Source organism: Mixophyes fleayi, chromosome 2, assembly GCF_038048845.1.
Source record: "Mixophyes fleayi isolate aMixFle1 chromosome 2, aMixFle1.hap1, whole genome shotgun sequence".
NCBI classification, from domain to species: Eukaryota; Metazoa; Chordata; class Amphibia; order Anura; family Limnodynastidae; genus Mixophyes; species Mixophyes fleayi.
This window is the reverse complement of record NC_134403.1, coordinates 316474161-316492547: the sequence shown is the minus strand read 5'-3', so window position 1 is coordinate 316492547 and position 18387 is coordinate 316474161.

The following is an 18387-nucleotide window of genomic DNA, read 5'->3' as shown; positions in this document are numbered from 1 at the left end:
CACATCGCCCCTGCCAATTCCCCACATACCTTAGTTTGGTTACCAAAGCCCTAGGACGATAGGCTAATCAACCAAGACACACCACTCATCAGAGCGGGGAGTGGAGATAAAAGAAAACACAGGGGGACGACCGCAGTGTCCCCCAGATGGACTTGGAGAAAAAGATTTATCGTAAGTATAAATCCCGTTTTCTCTTACATCCATCTGGGGGACCCTGCTTAACCATGGGGACTTACTAAAGCAATCCCTCTGAAGGGTGGGACCGCTCTGATCTCCTTGCACGTAGAACACTACGGCCAAAGGAGGCGTCCCCAGACGCAAATATATTAAATTGGTAGAATTTTGTAAAGGTATGGACCGAGGACCAGGTGGCTGCCCTGCACAGCTGGTCCGCCGTGGCTCCATTACGAGCCGCCCAAGATGCCCCAACCGACCGGGTAGAATAGGCAACAATACGCTTCGGCACAGGGAGATTAATATGGACATAAGCCTCCCTGATAGTCAGGGTAAGCTATCTGGCAATAGTTTTCTTAGATGCTGGCCATACCCGCTTGGAAAAGTCAAATACAAATAAGAGATCTGCAAAGATACGTAAGACAGATTCTCTAACATATATATATATATATATTTTTGCCCTCATTATGTCCAAATATTTATTTGTCTTTGTTCCAGGAGTCTGAGGCTCCTCTCTGAACACTGGAACAACTATATCCTGGTTAATATGAAAACCTGAGACCACCTTAGGGAGAGGACGGAATAGTCCGTAAAACTGCTCTATCCTCATGAAAAACCAGATATGGTTCTTTGCAGGATAAAGCTCCCAGCTCTGAGACCCTTCTGGCCGAGGCGACAGCAAGCAGGAAGACTGTCTTTCATGTCAAAAACCGCCACTCTGCTCAGAGTAGAGGTTCAAAGGGAGGCTCCTGCAACATGCTAAGGACCAGATTAAGATCCCAAGGCTCTGCAGGATGAACGTAGGGTGGCTGGATGTGAAGCACTCCCTGTAGAAAAGTCTTAACATCCGGAAGCTTCGCCAGCCGTCTGTGGAAATACACTGACAAAGCAGATACTTGAACTTTTAAGGTTCCAAGTTTAAGCCCCGCCTCTAAACCACACTGTAAGAAGGCGAGAAATCTAGCCAGACCAAAGGTTTTAGAATTGTAAGACTTCTTCACGCACACGTACACACACACGTAAATTCTGGCATTCAGGAGAGTGCCTATTACCCCCCCCCCCCCCCCATTAAATTCAGCTGGTTCAGCCTCTGACGCAAGAACTGTCCCAGGGTCAGCAGATCTCTTCACAGCCTTACTGGCAGTACCAGAAAGACTGGACGATCCACGGGACCCTGTGGGGCAGGTTTTACCTGCAGCCCTAAGGCCTTGCTAGGACGTCCACTACCAGTGGATCCCCTGTTCTTGTGCAGAACTCTGGGACCTTCCTGTCTTTTGTTCGGTTTCTGTCCAGCAACCACCAGCTGAGGACTTACCTCCTCCACTGGTACCTCGAACATGGGAATGCTCTTATGGGGTGGAACCCTGCACAGGGTAAGGTTGCGAAAGATGTCACCATCTTTCCCAGCAGCTTCAAAGACCTGGCTACTGACAGCCTCTTGTCTGATAGGATCCTGCCTGTCCACTCCATCTAGGACCTCAACTTGTCCTGTGGAGACAACATTCTGCTGCGTACTAAGTCCCTCACTAGTCTCAAGAAACTCCTTCTTAGACAAGGGATTCTCTGTGACCCTTTCATACTCCAGAAGTTCGGTCATAGACTGAACGACCCTTCTGGCCTTAGCACCCCGAATGGGAGTGACTAAAACCTTTTCCCTCACTGGAAATTCTAAGCCTGTATAGCTTCGTTTAAACGAAGCAAATCGACAGCCCTGAGCTCTTTCTGATTTGACAGAAGCCAGCGAGGTAACAAAAACTTGATAAGCTAGCCCCATGAATTCTATCACGATATCCTGGACCTACTCGTCTACTGAGGACCTTGTCTACTGCTGGGCAAACCCAAGCAGCCGTCCTCCCACCCCACCCTCTGTAACCAGAGGCAGGTGGTAGTCATGCTGCTGGTCTATCCGGCAGCTTGGCGGAAGAAGCTCTCCGCACCGAAGGGGCAAAGGATGACCTTCCTCTACGGGACTGTCTCCTGGATTCCACGGCCCCTGGATTGGTAGTCTGGCCTCTGCCAGACCCGCCCCCGTAAAAAGGCTGTCTGAAAGAACTAAACCTAGGCCTAGCCCTAGGTCTTGGGAGTATTTACATGCAAGGACGTCTTCTTGCCCCCTGAAGCCTGTAAAATCCAAGAGTCTAATTCTGGACCAAATAGCATCCCACCCGTATACGGGATGGATTCTAATGATCTTTTAGACTCTGAATCCGCATTCTAAGTCCTTAACCATAACTTCCTTCTACCTACTACAGCTGTAGCTGAAATAGACGAAGCTATGGAGGCCGAATTATGGGCCGCTTCATATACATAGCCTGCTGCCTCCCTTAGCTGCATGGCCAGAGGCAGTAAATCTGAATCCTGCAAGGCAGACTCTAACTGCCCTGCCATAGCCTTAGCTACCCAGGTAGAGGACAATGCTGGCCTGAGGCTAGTACCGGCGGCCAAGAAGACCGACTTCAGGGATTCTAATCTTTTGTCAGTCGCGTCCTGTAAGGCCGCTGACCCGGGTACAGGTAGTGTAGTCTGACGAACCAATCTCGCCACAGGTGCATCCACCTTCGCCACCTGTTCCCAACGGGTCATATCCTTCTCCTGAAGGGGATACAACACGCCAAACTTTGGCATAGAGAACCTCTTATCTGGATATTTCCAAGAGGCCTCCACAATATCCCTCAGCTGAGGGAGGGAACCTGATCACCTGCTTAGAAGCTTTCTTAAAGAGAGAGCGGTCCAAGGACTTTGTCTCCTCTACTTCAACAAACCCCAGGGTCTGCCGAACTGCTTTTACCAGATTGTCCATACCCTGGTGCCTAGAGTTTCCTTCTGACTCTATTATGGACACATCTGAATCGTCCAACAATTCCCCCTCCTCCTCTGAGGAACTCTCAGAGTCTGACACTGACCACAGCGCCTTAGCTGGTCTACGTCTTTTAACACTACGTTTGTGTCTGGGGTTCTCCAGTAGATGGGTAAGCCGGTCCAGGCCTTTAGCCACCGCTGATCAACCCAACCCACCTCTCCTATCTGGGAAACCCCTGGGAGGGTTGGGGAGGGATTTAAACCGACCCCTGGGGAAAATGACTCATCTGTCATTCTTACTGTTATACCCTGAGAAGCCACAGATGTAGATTCCCTATGTAGATAGATGGGATCTCAACTGGTTTAGATAACAGATTTACAAGGGTATTAACTCCTGTGTTAAGGCAGCCGCCTACTCAGGGGGATCTACCGTTATGGTGGAGGTGTCTATAGGCTGTTTCACAGGAGCCACAGTGCAGGCCGCCCCCAGCTGACAGGCGCTTCTCCCACGAGTCAGCTCTGTTGTACACAGAGCCTCTCGCTGCTATCAAAAGAAAAAAACTTGCAAAAGAAAAGGAAAAACCTATTACCAGTGAACCCTGTTCACTGTCTCTCTTGGAGCTCTTCAGGTGCGACCTTCTTCCAAGGGCACCCAATTCAAACTGATGTATGTGGGGAATTGGTGGGGGTGATATGCTGTCAGCTGAAAAAAGTTAACTCTTTGGTTGCCAGACTCCTCCCCCCGACTCAACCCCATGGTTAAGCAGGGTCCCCCAGATGGATGTAAGAGAAATGGACTTTTAAGCTCATGGAGCAACCAAGCTTGTGGAACACTTTCACATTGTTTCCACCATTTCCTTGTAATTTGGCTCCTTTTGGTTTCCCAAAAAGTTTTTTATGACCACAGTAAAGGCAACCCACGCTTCTTTTTGAGTTGGAGTCATTGAACTGATGAAGTCTTTGTCGGATATGAGGTTTTTTTTTCTAATATCCGGGCCAATAAAAATCCCCTCTTTCAGTTTTGCCTTTGTTAAACCTGGAAACTTGGATCCCAAGTACTTGAAGCATTCACTATCTTTGAGAAGTGCCTTAACAAATTGCTTCATTAATCCTAATTTTATATGGAGTGGTGGTAATGAAACCTTCTCAGGGGGTACCAATGTATCTCTGAGAACATTCTTTTCACCAACAACTAGACTTCTTGGCCAATTTTTTTTGCTTCCAGTGATTTTGTCAGTCTCTACTGTCCCATAAACATAGAAAACAAGGGTATTTGGTGTCCCAGCAGCATACACAATACTTTTAAATCCCCACATACCAACCAGTTTTGGTTTTGATAACCCACTTTCTTGAGTACCAACTCCAAGTTCTCATAAGTCTCCTTCAAGTACACTGAATGAGCAACAGGAATGGACGCATAACGGCCACCATTGTGAAGTAAAACTGCTTTTAAGCTTCTTTTGGAAGAGTCAATGAAAAGCCGTAATAGTCAACTGCTGCTTTTTCACCATGAACTCTCCACATATGAAACAGAAACTGTCAGGTGAATTTACACACTTTCTTGGAGGCTTTGCACTAATTTTGAACCACACAGACAATAGCTGGATGATGACTGAAATGAAATACAAGATTGTGGAGGAATCGGAGAACAAGTTAATGCATGAAAGAACATGTCCGGGCAGGCCCTAGCAAGCACACTCAACAATGCAGTGATCACCATCAGGACCAATAAACATGTATTTTCATGTTTTTGGGAGCATTGGCAGTGAAAATAAATTTGTTATTCCATGTTCAGTTTTTTTTTCCCCCCAAGTATGATGAATTTGAAATTTAGCGATTTCCAGCTACCTGTTTAACCAAGGCACATTTCGATTGTGAAAAAAACCTGATGTCCCAGGAAAAAACGGTGGTCATTTTCGAATTCAGCGCACCAAAAAACATAAGAATCGGATAAAATTATGAAAACAGACTTTCGGTTGCAGACCTGTGTGATTAGAAGTACTGAGTCCTTGCTGAATTAAACGAATATGGAGATTCCCAGTGAGGGTGGTATATAAAACCCATATGATACTTCTGCAAGCTGCGGTTTTATTTTTTTTTATATTATTGAAGCCTAAAACATGCAATGCATAAAATGGTTGGGTTTTTTGGACTATATTTCTGGAGATACCAGATAAGATGCATGATACAGATCTGTGTCCAGTAATTACAGTAAATTCATTGAAGATGGGTGGTAATGGGGGCATAGCCTTGTATGTAAAAGGAGACTCCAATAATGTACCTTAAATGAAGGAAAATGTGAGATTGGGTATTACCACCTGCAACCAACATCATAGAGTTCCTTGAAGAAAAGTAATTACTGGACATGTTTCATGCAGACTGGGGTGTCTCTCGCTTTACCACTGGGAGGCATTATTTCAAATAGAACTTAAGACTAAATACTACTTTCCCTTTCCTGGCACCCCTACCAAATGGCTATACAGGGAAGTAATATGCTTTTTTTCTTTTCTTTTTTTTTTTTATATATTATATTGACCACCAACCAACTTATAATTAAAAACACACTTTTTTTATTATAATATAAAATCACCAATTAATCATAAAAAAATTATAGCCATATAAAAACCATATAACAATATATTATAATTCCACCTTGTCAAAGAAATAATGTTCTTCTCTTCAGGAGTCAAACTCCATATATTCACCACTGTGGGTGCACTCCCCAGTTAAATATCTTGCATTACACAAAAAAAAAAAAAAAAAAAGTGTCTTTTGAGACAAAATACTGATTGTATATATCCACAAGTAAATATCCCAAAAAGTTCTGGGTGTGTAGTATAATGAAATATTGAGTCACTTATTTCAACAGTTTATTTTGGGCTTTTAAATCCTGGTCATCCAAATCAATAGTACAACTTTCAAACCAGCCTTCATCCTTGATGGAACAGTCTGCGATATCAGAGAGCTGCAGCTCTCACCCTCAGCCTTCTGTGACACTTGTAGTTTGACAAAAAAACAGCAATTTGAGCAAGTTATTTGTCAATCAATTTACCTTTCAGGCAGCAGCTGATATTCACAAGTCCCTGTGATTTCCAAGGTTTGCACGGATAATTATGCAGATTTTCTTGCACAGATACCTTGTATGTGACAGTTTGCCCTCCGGGCAGCAGATTATACTCATAAAACACTGTGGTTTAAGAGGTTAAAACAGATGATATTGCAGGTTTGCCAGCTTATATAGAGCCAGTATTCCAGTCTTCTAATACAACAGCCACAAACTTCTCTTTGATTGCAAGAAACATCAATTACCTGGTATCAATCAGGAAAAGATAATTTTCTTCTTACAAGTAAAAATAAATCCCAAACTCTTACATGTTTCTCCACTGCATATAGTGTGAGTATAACCATAATGTAAAACTGTCTCCTTAAATAGACCATGCGATCAAATAGGAGCAGATTACCAATTTGACTCAGGTGGAAGATTATTTAGCAAAAAAAAAGCTTTTCATTTAATTACAGGGTTTTTTTTTTGTTTGTTTTGGTTTTCTTAGCGTTGGTTTAGTACACGCGAATCCTAAAAAGGGCTGTTTTTTTTCTTTTTGTGAATTGGTATTGAATGTTAAATTTAAAGATATTTTTTTTTCAATATATGAATATTAAGTGAGCATTAGATTTATTTATAAGTTACTCACCTTTGTGAGTGGCCAGATAATTTCCTCAGATCCAAGTCTTAAGGTACTTTTTGTCTGTTTTTCTGAAGTAATATCCTTCTGTAACACTTGCATGCCTTACGTCAATGACAAAGGAAAAAGTGGTTCCTGCTGCAGGTCGGACTAGAGTCTCCTCGTGTACCCCACTAGATGTGCTCTGCTTGAACACCAGATACTTCATAAGGGAGCTTAACATGCTGCGTCAATGACATAATTCTGCCTACAGAAAGCCTTGACCTATCCCTATACTTCATTTACATATTGTCTTCAAATATGGCCTCTCTTCTGCAAACACAATTATTCTTTTAAGGACAAAGATGCCTCTTTCACTTAAAGGAAGAATTCTGCAGTCTAAGAGTTGCTAGTATGATGTATGCTATTTGTTTTATTTCGTTTAGTATGTAAGTACTATAGCTGATATTTATCTTTTTCTTTTTTTTTTTTTTTTTTTTTTTAATTTTCCCCACAATAGTGTCTTCCCATTTCTCATAAGCTCCTATGAGCCCAGTTTATAAATACTTCATAGACATTTTGGTTAAAGAATGTAAGGAAACAAACACTTTCTGACTTCCAGATTAGTAGAGTATCTGACAAGCTGCTCCTACTGATATTATCTACCTCTTGCTCTGCTTAAGACCTCCACTTATATTTGCCTCTCCTTTCTGGGTCTTGTTGCAGTGCTGGAAATCATGACATTTCTCAGAATTTGCTGTATAAAATTGTTTTCATCAAAGTGATGTTGCATAGATGTGGGAGATTACCTCAAATTTGCCTGATACCTCATACTTGTTTTGACGTGCTATCTCTAATATAAACCGGTGAGTCAATCATTGCCCATGTATCAGACTTTATTGTGCCTTGGTAATATCCACATATCAATACCATTTTCCATTTGCAAAAAGAGTCGCCTCATGAAATGTTTAAAAAAAAAAAAAAAAGTTCTACATGAAGATGTCATTCCACTTCTAGAACTACCTTCAAAAAGGATTTAATTAAGGGGGGATGTTACATAAGATTGAGGTATGGTCCTGTATTTAAAATGGATAACTCAAACTGTGGTATATCTGGCAAACAATTTGTGCACCAAATTTATAAGGTACAGATTGTAAGGCCAAGTCTCAATTCAGACTATTGATAGTTCAGGGTAACATGCATTATTCCAAATAGTTGTACAATTTATTAAGCCAATGACAGTGAGAGAAACTCTGGCTCTTTGCCTATTCTTTATTAATAAGCCTAATTGTCTTTAAATTACCCTTTATTTTCCCTAGCCCACCTGTGTCTGGGCATACCCCCAAGTTCTGCACAATGTATGATTCTGGAAAAGATGGAGATACCCATTCCTTTTATTGCTCCAGTTAAGCTGCTTAATAATAAAGTGAATTAGGAATCACTACACCTTTTTTGTATCTGAACAGTATACTATACCCAGCCTTATTTCTGTGATTGTTCTCCCTATTCATAAAATAGAGTTCATATATCCTTATTGGAAGCAACTGAGGCATCAAGATCATTTTGACAAGATGGAGGAACAGACACATTGTAGCATCTATTTGTGTGTTTTAAGATAGCAAATGCTTTAAGGAAGCTACTAAATGTCAGATATGTACAACATGTAAGGCAGGTAACAGGTCTACAGGCATTAGCACAACATTTGCTAATTAACAAGCAAGCTGGAGCATTTACTACAATCATCCATCCCATGTTGTATCCAAAAGCAATAAAGCATCATCATCATAGAGCGATGTCCTGTCAGACTTGTGATATATCTTTTTGTCACCTAAAATGCCTTGAGAGATGTCTATTTGCACTGACACTTGCTACGGTGCAGTGTGCAATAGGTTATCCCTCTTAATGTAATTAAGTTAAAAACAAATTTTTACATTCTCTAGGCCTCCATAAATAGGTCAATTCCTCATTGTTAAATGCTTTGACACTTAATTCAGAAATCACCTCACATTGCTGTACTTAGAACTCATAAAGCCTAATTGCTCATTATGTACTTTAGTGGTAATCACAGCTGTCAATATGAGTGCAAGCACTGTTATCTAACAATTTGGTGTCATATTGTCAACAAAAAAGATGCTATATACAACCCACAGACTAATTGATTCTTAACTTGAGAATGACCACTGTGGCTTCATAAACCGGGGCAGAGTCAATTTCCAAATTATCTTGGCACCCTTTCGCAGAGGGGTGTTTAACTTGGCATTTACGCTGATTGGCAAACTTAATTACATGCACCTCTACTCAAAGAATGTGTCTCCGTTTCCACAACATGTTAAAATGAGGCCATATTTCTGAGGTTTGGAGACACTATGTCAATGTTTCTAAATAATTACTAGTACAAGACAGTACAGCCTTGCATAAGCACATTCCAAGAAGCATGAAGACCATAAACATATTCATTTCATATTTCTACTTCATAAAAAAACAGAATCCTATGAGTACATTAATTGATGCTGGACTCCATTTTGTAACCCAGACTTATTATTCAAACAATTCTCAGCTGAGAACTAATTTGAGATCCCATGATGCCACAAAGTACATCACAAGATGACATTTTTTTTTCACTGTTTGAATAAAATGGATAATAAGGTCTTCTGTACTAACCTAATATCGAGCAAGATGCTTGTGAGGATTCACAACAGTAGCTTTAGATGACAGCTGTCAGAATACTATTCACAATTACACCTCTGTAATCTACAGAGTAATCTAGCTAGTCTCCTCACCTGGACTACTGCACAGCTTTCCCTGTCCTGCCGTGAAAAAGTCAACTCAGTCAGAACAATTTATCTCCCCTGTTTGTAGTCTTTCTAGAGACTCAGTATTACCAAACCGATGTAGTAGCAAAGTTTTGTTTTGGATTTCTCTGCATGAGTTTTGAAGAAGAGTTGTTTTGTTTGAATGTACATCACAAAAAGAAGTTACTTTTTCATGCTCCTCCCAGCAAAACATTTAGCTGGGTGGAAAAAGAAGGAGCCTCATCGTCAGTTACTGGAGTAGGCTGCAGACCTGTTATCCTTTTCCTTAGGAGATTATTGTTAGATTCTTTTGTCGCAAGGTTTCTAAGACTAACACTATTAGCTTTCCTAAGGCAGCTACTCTTAAAGATGGTGCCGACTGCAAGGTTGAGGGCATCCGTAAGTCCATGTACTACAATGGCTGAGGCCTCTATAAGGCCCATTTTAGCTTCCTCATGGATAAATAAAGCTGTGGAATGGTGGTCCAATCAGCTTTCAGGAGGCAAGCTGGGGTCTGAATTGCTTTCTTTGATGGAGCAAATTCAGAATGGAACAGAATATTTGGGAGATGCTGCTCTTGATGTGGAACTAATTGGGGCTAGAATTTAAACCGTTCAGGACCTGGGAGGCTGACGTGAAGTTTAAGCAGACTCTGGAGTTCCTACCATTGTCAAGTGGTGTCTTATTCGGACCTGAGCTAGACAGATTCATCATCCAGGCTACAGTGAGTAAATACGCTTTTCTTTCTGTTAACGCACAGAAGCCGTAATTTTTGTTCATTTTCTTTGCTCTCAGGGACATTTCCCAGAGGCCACTCTTCTGTCCCTGGGGAAGGTATGCAAAGGGGAAGACTGTTGTTGGCTGCAGCACTTGCAGCAGTCTACGCCTAACACTGAATGATACCCACTCATCTACTTCTCTACTGGGACCAGTGGTTCATTTCTACAACAATGTCTAGGTGAGAGGCATCGCGAATACGTCATAGATCTCCACCCAGTGTGTTCTTCACCGCGGGCCTGCCTGTAGACAAGACAAAGTGTCTTACTTTGTGGTGTGGGAAATCATTCTATCTGATTGCTTTAGGGGTGGTTATTCCTGTCCTGGACCATCAGAGCAGTTTGGGGTTTTACTTCAGTTGTTTTTGGTTCAAATACCCAGTGGTTCCTTAGACCAATCTTGAATATCAAATCCCTAAACACCCAACTTAGGGTGGACAGTTAGAAGATGAAAACCCGGAGATCGGTAATGACCAGCATGGAACGGGATGAGTTTAAGGTGTCTTTGGACATTGAGGACATGTAGGTCATGGTGGCTCTGTTGCGGTCCAAAGGAGTGATAATCATTCTGTACTTGGATAATTTTCTTATCATTGCATAGACGCTGTCCATCCTTCTGGCCCAATTGCAGATGACTACACAGTATTTTGAATACCATGGGTGGATTCTCACTTTCAAGATGTCCAAATTAATTCCACCACAATGGATGATATTTTTGGATCTTTTCAACACCCAGAAACAGAGGGTGTTTTTGCTACCGGACAAGATTCAGGTATTACAGAAGATGGTAAAATCTCTATTGGCCTTCCAAACAGACTTCAGTACATTTTTGCATGAAAGTACTGGGCAAGATTGTATCAACTTTCTGGAGGTCCAGTTTTCACACTTTCATGCAAAAGAGCTCGTCTGAACTACATTCTGGGTCTAACAGAGAGTACTAATTCATCTCTCTCCAAATGTGCACCAGTTGTTCTTTTGGTGGCTGTAGAGAATCTCTGCAAGGGTCATCAGTTCTCAATCTTGGATTGGACCCATGTGATGACGGATGCCAACTTATGGGGTTGTGGGTCTGTAACACTTCACGCCTGCGTTCAGGATCTGTGAACCTTGGAGAAAGCCAAACTACAGAACAATGTCATGAAATAGCAAGGGGTGTTCCGCGCTCTAGTCACAGCAAAACATTTACTAAGAGGAAAGGGGGTGAAGATGCAGTCTGACAATGCCACAGCTGCAGCATATCTCAACCACCAGGGTGGCACCAGGAGTTCCCAAGGCATGCGTGGCAGACATTCTGACCATGCAGACGAATGGGCTCTTCACCAGTGTTTCGCCAGATTGTGGACAGGTGGAGTCAACTATATGTTGACCCACAAAGTATAGTTATTTAGTGATCCTAAGACTGTTTTGAGAGATGCCATGTCAATCTCCTGGCGGTTCTACCTGGTTTTTGTTCCCTCCAATAGCCATGCTTCCATGGGTCTTGAAGGTGAAGCGAGAGAGGGTGTCTGGGTCATTCTGGTGGCTTAAAATTAGTTGTGCAGAGAATGGTACACAGTCGTTCTCAGCGTGTCTTTGGGTCCTCAAAAGAGCAGATCTCATAAGTCGAGAGCTACTTCTACACCAAGGTCTATAGTGGCTGGCAGCACTGTGGCTGCTGCTGCAAAGATCCTTAAAGCAAAGGATTTGTATTAATTATTTACTGAGGGTACTTCTATTCCTACAAGAGGGGTTCCACACCGGATTGCGCCTTAGCTGTCTTATGGTTCAAATGTCAGCTCTCTACATCTACTTTAAAAGAAGACTGGATTTGTTATTGGATGTTCAGCTGTTTCTACCAGACGTACTTCACTTACAACCTCCATATGTCCATCCTGAGTCTTTGTGGAATCTAAACTTAGTCTTCAATGCTTCACAGCATTCATCCTTTGAACTATGGGCTCTGTAGATTTTACATTTCTGACTTGAAAGACTGTCTACCTTTTGACATTTTCTTTTGCAAGATGAGCGTCAAAGCTGGCAGCCTTGTCCTGCAAGTCTCCTCTTCTAGCTTTCCATTAGGATAGGGTGATTCTTCTGCACAAACCTTCCAACCTAAGGTGGTTTCTAGATTCACCATAATCAGGAGGTCTCCAGAGGAAGGGGACTCTCTTTATCTCTGAATGTGGTCAGAGCCTTACGGACATATGTTCATAGGATTCAAGATGCGTGTAGTACTGAGGATCTTTTGGTCCTCTATAACGCGCATACAAGAGGAGCTGGCCGGCTTCTAGTATAACCATAGCTAAATGTAATCCGTCAGGCTTATAGTGGAACAGGACAGCTTGTTCTTAGGGCTCATCCTACCAGATTAGTGAGTGTTTCTTGAGTGGCTCAGCATGGAGCCTCAGCAGAACAGCTGCATCAGGCAGCTACCTGATCCTCGCATGTACCAGATTTTATAAATGTAAAGTGTTTGCATCTAGGGGTGCCAGTTTTTGTGAGAAAGGTGCTTTTTGCCGTTTCTTCTAAGCATTCTCGTCTGTTTAAGTAGCTTTGGGATGTCCTCATGGTACATTGTCCCCCAAAGGATGTCTGAGAATTTTTTTTTTATATACTTGCATTACATTTTTTTCTCTTCGTCCATCGAGGGACATCAGACTCTCACCATTTACGCACTAACTTTTGTACAACATGTTTATGGTTTGTTTTTGTTTAGGAGGCTATTGATATTTCCCTCCACTCCATTTCTCTTAATCTCCTATTCTGTGGGGCTTGGTCAAACATAATTGAGGTCCTTGCAGGAGTGGGGCATAAAATTGCAGGGGCTACAGCCAATTTAAAAATCTAAAGTGCCTGCACGCCAGGATCACTTCTCTATACCTAAAGTAGCCAATATCTCCCAATGGACTAATAGAAAATGATTTAACAGAAGTATAGAAATTTAAATTATTCTAGTGCTTCCACTGGTGTGGTATGGTAGCATTAAGGACACAGTTAAAAGTGGAGACATGGAAGTCAATATAGTAATCTTAAATTAGTCAGCTACTGGCACTCATGACTGTCCTTCAGCATTTATATTAACCTAATCTCTTCTAGTTCTGGAGAAGGCTTTTGGGTTGTGTTCATCCTAATATTGCAGTAGGCATTATGGGTGTGACACTCAACCCCTTTCCTAATACCCGATGGAAGTATGTAGACTTGCTGTGTAACCCTTGCAGCATCATTCAAAACATCAATTGTGCGTCATAAAGCAATGAAACAAACGCAAATTTGTAGTGGCGAAATTTAGTCAAGGGTCTCTATAAGAAACCATTGGCCACATCAATTGTGGAGAATATTTTGCTTCTGCCATTTATTCTTGCCATAATGTTGGGTGTTTTTGCCACTCTGTTCTTACATTTAGAATGTTCCTTTTTCTAGATCAATCACAACTTCAGATCAGTCCATATGGCTTCAAGGTGAGGGAGGGAGGTATTGAGGTGAGGGACAGGACCTTGTTTGTCCACCTGAACATCATCCATTCTTTCGCAGTCATTTTTACATGGGTCCATAGCAGTTACCTGTACGCAATGGCTTCAAGGTCTGGTATGTGCAAGACCTCTGCCCATTTGTGGACAAGCATGTTAACGTTACCCTTATTTATGCATACCAGAGGCCCTAGACCAGTGCTGGCTAACCCGTGGCACTCCAGGTGTTGTGAAACTACAAGTCCCAGCATGCTCTGCCAGCTATCAGCTAGTTATCTACTGGCAAAGCATGCTCAGGCTTGTAGTTTCACAACACCTGGAGTGCCATAGGTTAGCCATCACTGCCCTAGACAGTGTCGCTTATTCACATATTTGATACAATGCAGTTTGCTAAATCCAGAATACACCAATCGATACCACATTTTGAGTGCAAAATCATTCTTTACTAATTGTATTGCCTGCCAGGTCTCCCTCTTCCAATCCCTTGTTGATGATTAAATCCTATCACCATTGAGGGTTGTTTAAGTCTAGATTATGTTCCACGTTGGTAATGGAGATCTCTGCTCCAGTGTTTGGCATTATCTTTACCAAATTGTTCTTTATCTTGGCCCTGGTGGTGTCTTACTGCAGGAGTCACTTTGAGGTTCATATAGAAGAGTTATGATAGTTATTTGCTCTTGCTTTTTGTGATGATTTTCCTCACACGAGACATAGGGGACACATATTGTGGCAGCATAGCACAGAGGCGTGCGTATTACAAGCACACATTTAAAATCTCTACTATCTGCTCATTTGGTATTGTGGAACTGTAAATATTGTAGTACACTTGTGGCTTGTTTTGGAATTAAACAATCTCTGGGAGAAGTTTTTCTCAATTCACCCCATGATCTTACATTTTAAAACAGATTATTCTATTCATTACTGCCAACTGTTTTACTATCATAAATTGCGGCATGCGGGCGGCAGTTGGAGAAGGCTACACGTTAGATCAGCTCTGTGTCTTTCCTCCCACACAATTTTCTGTCCACAATTATAAAACATCTAAAAACTTGTGAAGACAGTGGGAAATTATTGTGGGGGTACAAAGGAGTGTCATCATCACTCCAAAGACAAGGCCATACCATCTATCCCTGGCTTATCTGCATCAACTGACCTACTGATCTACTGTGTACCGAACCCCGGTTTGTCAGTTGGCCCTTCTCCTGCTGAATCCCTGGTTTATCTGCATCAACCGATCTACTGTGTACCGACCCGGCTTGTCAATTAACCCTTCTCCTGCTGAATCCCTGGTTTATCTGCATCAACTGATCTACTGTGTACCGACCCGGCTTGTCAATTAACCCTTCTCCTGCTGAATCCCTGGCTTATCTGCATCAACTGATCTACTGTGTACCGACCCGGCTTGTCAATTAACCCTTCTCCTGCTGAATCCCTGGCTTATCTGCATCAACTGATCTACTGTGTACCGACCCGGCTTTTCAGTTAACCCTTCTCCTGCTGAATCCCTGGTTTATCTGCATCAACTGATCTACTGTGTACCGACCCGGCTTGTCAATTAACCCTTCTCCTGCTGAATCCCTGGCTTATCTGCATCAACTGATCTACTGTGTACCGACCCGGCTTGTCAGTTAACCCTTCTCCTGCTGAATCCCTGGCTTATCTGCATCAACTGATCTACTGTGTACCGACCCGGCTTGTCAGTTAACCCTTCTCCTGCTGAATCACTGGCTTATCTGCATCAACTGATCTACTGTGTACCGACCCGGCTTGTCAATTAACCCTTCTCCTGCTGAATCCCTGGCTTATCTACATCAACTGATCTACTGTGTACCGACCCGGCTTGTCAATTAACCCTTCTCCTGCTGAATCCCTGGCTTATCTGCATCAACTGATCTACTGTGTACCGACCCGGCTTGTCAATTAACCCTTCTCCTGCTGAATCCCTGGCTTATCTGCATCAACTGATCTACTGTGTACCGACCCGGCTTGTCAGTTAACCCTTCTGCTGAATCCCTGGCTTATCTGCATCAACTGATCTACTGTGTACCGACCCGGCTTGTCAGTTAACCCTTCTCCTGCTGAATCACTGGCTTATCTGCATCAACTGATCTACTGTGTACCGACCCGGCTTGTCAATTAACCCTTCTCCTGCTGAATCCCTGGCTTATCTACATCAACTGATCTACTGTGTACCGACCCGGCTTGTCAATTAACCCTTCTCCTGCTGAGTCCCTGGCTTATCTGTATTAACTGATCTACTGTGTACCGACCCGGCTTGTCAATTAACCCTTCTCCTGCTGAATCCCTGGCTTATCTGCATCAACTGATCTACTGTGTACCGACCCGGCTTTTCAGTTAACCCTTCTCCTGCTGAATCCCTGGCTTATCTACATCAACTGATCTACTGTGTACCGACCCGGCTTGTCAATTAACCCTTCTCCTGCTGAATCCCTGGCTTATCTGTATCAACTGATCTACTGTGTACCGACCCGGCTTGTCAATTAACCCTTCTCCTGCTGAATCCCTGGCTTATCTGTATTAACTGATCTACTGTGTACCGACCCTGCTTGTCAATTAACCCTTCTCCTGCTGAATCCCTGGCTTATCTGCACCAACTGATCTACTGTGTACCGACCCGGCTTGTCAATTAACCCTTCTCCTGCTGAATCTCTGGCTTATCTGCATCAACTGATCTACTGTGTACCGACCCGGCTTGTCAATTAACCCTTCTGCTGAATCCCTGGCTTACCTGCATCAACTGTTCTACTGTGTATCGACCCGACTTGTCAGTTAACCCTTCTCCTGCTGAATCCCTGGCTTAACTGCATCAACTGCATATAAAACATTATTTTATATGCCATTATTTTGTTTTTCCTGATTGTACATTTACAAGTTTCTACTTTTTACCTGTTATTATTCTACTATTTATATGCCTTTATCTTGTTTTTCCTGATTTTATATTTACCAGCAACTAGTTTTACCTGTTATTATTCTTGCCTATTTCCATTGTCCTTATTACCTCTCCTTCTATTATTCTTTGCCTTCCATGCCCTAATTGGTTATTGTCCTCCATCTTGCTATTGTCTCCCTGCTTATTCTTACCTGTTATCCGTTGTCCTTACTATCTTACTGTTCTGCTATCATTCTTACCTGTCTTCATTGTCCTTATTATCTCACTGTACTGTTGTTCCATGCCCTCCACGCCCTAATTCGTTATTATCTTCCACCTTTTCATTGTCTTCCTGCCTTTGTTCTTACCTGTTTTTCACTGTCCCCACTATCTCACTGTTCTGTTACTCTCTCTCCCTACTATGCCTCCCCGCTCTCACTCCATACCCATACTCTCCCCCCGCCCTACCTCTCCCGTTCCTCCCCACCATCCCCCGCGCGCTGCTCATCTTGCTAACCTCATCCCCATTTCCCCCCTCTCCTCTCCCCCTTTCTTCTGTGCCCTCTGGAATGCCAGATCCGTCCGCAACAAGCTGACTGCTATCCAAGACCTCTTTCTATCCAACTCCTTTAACCTTCTTGCCGTTACTGAAACCTGGCTCTCCGATTCTGATACTACTTCCCCCGCTGCCCTCTCCTTTACCCACTCCGCCAGGCCTGGTGCCCGCCCTGGCGGTGAAGTTGGCCTCCTCCTCTCCTCCACCTGTACTTTTCGTGTCATTCCCCCTGAACCCTCCCTCTCCTTCTCCTCTTTTGAAGCTCACTCCATCCGCCTCTTCTACCCCATCCATCTCCGCGTCACTGTCATCTACCGCCCCCCTGGCCCCACCTCCCTCTTCCTTGACAACTTTGCTAGCTGGCTTCCTCACTACCTCTCCTCCGATCTCCCCTCGATCATTCTCGGTGACTTTAATATCCCCATCGACAACCACACCTACCCTGCTTCCAGCAAACTGCTCACCCTCTCTTCCTCCCTTGGTCTCACCCAATGGACCTCCTCCTCTACCCACTGCCTTGGTCACTCCCTTGATCTTGTCTTCTCCTACCTATGTAATCTCTCCGACTTCTCCATCTCTCCCTTTCCTCTATCCGACCACCATCTTCTCTCCTTCTCTCTCTCCTCTTCTCCTGCTCCCCTCCCCCTGCCCAAACCTACTCTGTCCATACGCAACCTCGATGCTCTTGACCCTGCCTCTCTGTCCTCCTCTCTCGATACCCTCCTTTCTCCCCTTTCCTCCCAGGCCTGCCCCAACCAGGCGGTCTCCCTCTACAATCACACCCTCACCTCCGCTCTGGACGCGGTCGCCTCTGCCCACTCCGTCCACCCCCGCTGCTCCAAACCCCAACCCTGGCACTCCAAATTTACCCGCTTCCTCCAAAAATGCTCCCGTTCCGCCGAACGTCACTGGAGAAAATCCCGCTCCCTGGCTGACTTCCTCCACTTTAAATTCATCCTTTCATCCTACAGCTCTGCCCTCTCACTCGCTAAACAATCTTTCTTTAAATCCCTCATCTCTTCCCAGTCCTCTAACCCCCGCCGCCTCTTTGCCACCTTCAGCACTCTCTTGGCCCCCTCCCCTCCCCTCACCCCCTCCTCCCTGACTGCCTCTGATTTCGCCTCCTTTTTCTCCTCTAAAATCGAGGCCATCCGACTTGAAATCTCCTCCTCCACTCTCTCTTCCACCCCTCCCACTCTTCTGTCCTCCCCCCCCAACCACCTTCCCCTCCACTCCTTCCGTCCCACCACCGGCGAGGAAGTCCACTCTCTCATTTTATCCCCCCCCCCCAC